We start from the raw sequence: 2,827 nt of genomic DNA on the forward strand, positions 1-2,827 counted from the left end.
TGCTGAGACAAAGTTTTCTGATGAATGCGACATATATAGTTTCACTAAATAAAAATGAAATTCATCAATGCCATGACCAGGAACCATGAACAACGTTGAATGTGAGTAAAAAACATCATTAATTAGATGTTCTTTATTACTTTGGCACAACAGTGCTCTACCGTTCTAAATTTCTAAGTCAAGTGTCCTTATTTGGAAGGACAGTATCCTAAAATAACCTCTATTCCAGTGAGTGAAAAATTTGAGAGAAATAAAGAAATATAAACACGTTTGGTTTGAATGTACTTGCATGGTAGATAACTGTTACGAATACACATTTCCCATTCCCATTTTAGAAAATAATAAAAATGAAAATTGAATGAAGCATGAAGATGGGTGTATTTGAGTTGTCAAATTGAGATATTTTTTCATTATGGCAACATACTCCACAGCACACAAGTACATACCATGTTTGTGTAAGTGGGCTACCTTATTTTCTATTCCCATCCCTCCTTCAATGTCCACTATTAATACCAATAGCATACCCCATAAAAACCTTAGGAACAATTTTTTTTTCAAATTATTTAAAATAATATATGTATAAAAGATTATTTTTCAATATAATATGACTAGGCTGAAAATCTTTGTGAACTCCACCAACTTATGTATTCTTGACTTTATTCTCTTCCTCCCTCTCAATCTTTCTCTATTGCTAATACTTTATAACTTTGCTAGCTAACTCAAAAGCGTGTTGTTTGAAACCTCAAACTCCAATTATAAGCCATCCCAAAGATCTCTCTTATTTTTTCATTCATTCTCAGCACACACAACAACGATGATGTTCAATTCAAATCTTCTCTCCCTCTTACTATTATTATTCTTCTTCTTCTTGTCGTGCGTGTCCTCCACAAACACCCTCTTCACCCAACAATTCAAAGAAGCACCTCAATTCTACAACTCCCCAAAATGTCCTTCTCTTTCCGACACCCAACATTCAAACCTATTATGCTCCGAACAAGCTGTCCACGTGGCAATGACGCTGGACACCACATACATCCGAGGTTCGATGGCGGCGATCCTCTCCGTTCTCCAACACTCCTCCTGCCCCCAAAACGTCTTCTTCCACTTCGTCTGCTCCTCCAACGCCTCCCTCCTACGCGCCACAATCGCCACCTCCTTCCCCTACCTCAATTTCCAAATCTACCCCTTCCACGACCACCTCGTTTCCGGCCTCATCTCCACCTCAATCCGCGCCGCACTCGATTGCCCCCTGAACTACGCGCGCAGCTACTTCCCCACCCTAATCCCACGCTGCGTCAAGCGCGTGGTGTACCTCGACTCCGACCTCGTACTTGTCGACGATATCGCCAAACTGGCAGCCACGCCGCTGGGAGAACATAGTGTGCTGGCGGCGCCGGAATACTGCAACGCGAACTTCACCTCCTACTTCACGCCCACGTTCTGGTCGAACCCTTCGCTGTCTCTGACGTTCGCGGAGCGGAGAGCCTGTTACTTCAACACGGGGGTGATGGTGATTGATTTGGAACGGTGGCGCGTGGGGGAGTACACGAGGAAGATCGAAGAGTGGATGGAGGTTCAGAAGAGGATGAGAATCTACGAACTGGGTTCGTTGCCGCCGTTTTTGCTTGTGTTTGCGGGGAACATTGTTCCGGTGGATCATAGGTGGAACCAGCACGGTCTCGGAGGAGACAACTTTCGTGGTCTGTGTCGGGATCTTCACCCTGGTACTGTTAGTTTGTTGCATTGGAGTGGGAAGGGTAAACCCTGGGTCAGATTGGACGCTAACAGACCTTGTCCTCTCGATGCTCTTTGGTCACCTTATGATCTTTTACGCACCCCATTTTCTCTCGATTCTTGATAAACATAAAATCAAATGTGAATATCTTTCTCAAGATGCCTTCTTTCATCACAATCCAAGTTTCATCCTTAAAATTCTACACTTTGATGTCTTCCACATGCTTTTATTATGCATGTGATGATGAAGGTGAAACTTTAGTTTTGGCTCAGACACAGTACGAAGATGTCTGATAATGTCTAAATTTTGTTATTTTGATACGTGCGTAACATGGCTGTAAACAGAGGTTAGTTTCTCTGCTGTTCAAGTGTAATTAAAGTTAATAATACGTGAAAAGATGAGTGGGGTTTGTGAATTTTTCTTTTTACAGTGACGGAGAACGTAAGATTAATGCTGTAACATATGATGAGTTTGTATATGGAGAAATACTAGTTGTGTAATGAGTTTTGGATGCGTTACTTTCTTGGTTCATGATCGATGATAATTGAACATGATGAAGATTTTGTTCAGATCTTCCTTATTTTCTGGTTTTCCTTCTTCTGTGGTTTGATAATGTGAACCAAGTTCTTGCTTTGTTGCTCTAATTATGTGTGTTTCCGGATTCTGATGATGTTGCTTTGTTCTAGATGACTGAGTTTCAAGCAAGAGCAAGTGGTTGGTCGGTTTCAATTTCACGTTTTTCTAGGTTAAGAGATCAATATTTGTGAATGTTTGAGAGATAGTAGAGTCAAAATCTTCAATTAATAACGCCTAAAAAAACTAAAGGTGATTATCAATGCTATAATGAAAACGCAAACTGGTTATTTTACAATTATTGCATGGATGAATTTGTGAATTTTTTAAAATTTTAAATTACTTAATATTTTTTAAATAAAGTTAATTCTATTCTGTGACATTTTTTTTAAAGCGATAAGCAAATATAGCTGTAAGAGACATTACATTGTTAGTAATAGTAGGAGTAATTGTTTATATTTAGTAAATGGTCAAATGCATGCATGGTTGGTTTAATTTAATAAGGATAATTTTATTTTC

The 2,827-nt window shown here is 39.4% G+C and overlaps 1 pseudogene; it reads left to right on the top strand.

Annotated features, from left to right (window-relative positions):
* Positions 1 to 649: 649 nt before the first annotated feature.
* Positions 650 to 2,315, top strand: LOC124831191 (putative galacturonosyltransferase-like 1 pseudogene; annotated as a pseudogene).
* Positions 2,316 to 2,827: the final 512 nt, after the last annotated feature.

Source organism: Vigna umbellata, chromosome 9 (assembly GCF_029865625.1).
Source record: "Vigna umbellata cultivar VRB3 chromosome 9, Vumbellata_1.0, whole genome shotgun sequence".
Lineage (NCBI taxonomy): Eukaryota > Viridiplantae > Streptophyta > Magnoliopsida > Fabales > Fabaceae > Vigna > Vigna umbellata.